Raw genomic sequence first — 377 nt, 5'->3', positions numbered from 1 at the left:
TCCCTTTGTGTACATGTTTCACAACGTGAGATCTTTTATGGGATAACTCTGTGCCTTTTCAATCTTTGCATCAAGTTTTAGACTTTAGGATGACTAATCTTATCATGCCAAATAGTGTAAAATTTCGTGGTGTTATCTCAATATGGTTACCACATCTCTTGCCTATTTATCATACTGATCTGTAGCATAGTTTTGATCAGTAGAGATCATAGGTATAGTATTGACCACTTATAAGGTCTTAGGCGTTTTTCTTCTTTAAATCTAAAAGAACTTGTTTCCTTCCTTGCCCATTGTTTCTACTTGGAAACCATTCATTATAACTTCAATGGGTCACATGTTCTTTTGGGTGTGTATAATGCCTTTTAAGGCAATGCCTT

The sequence above is a fragment of the Brassica oleracea genome, chromosome C9 (genome assembly GCF_000695525.1).
Source record: "Brassica oleracea var. oleracea cultivar TO1000 chromosome C9, BOL, whole genome shotgun sequence".
NCBI classification, from domain to species: Eukaryota; Viridiplantae; Streptophyta; class Magnoliopsida; order Brassicales; family Brassicaceae; genus Brassica; species Brassica oleracea.
The sequence above is the reverse complement of the archived record's forward strand: the minus strand, read 5'-3'. Positions refer to the sequence as shown.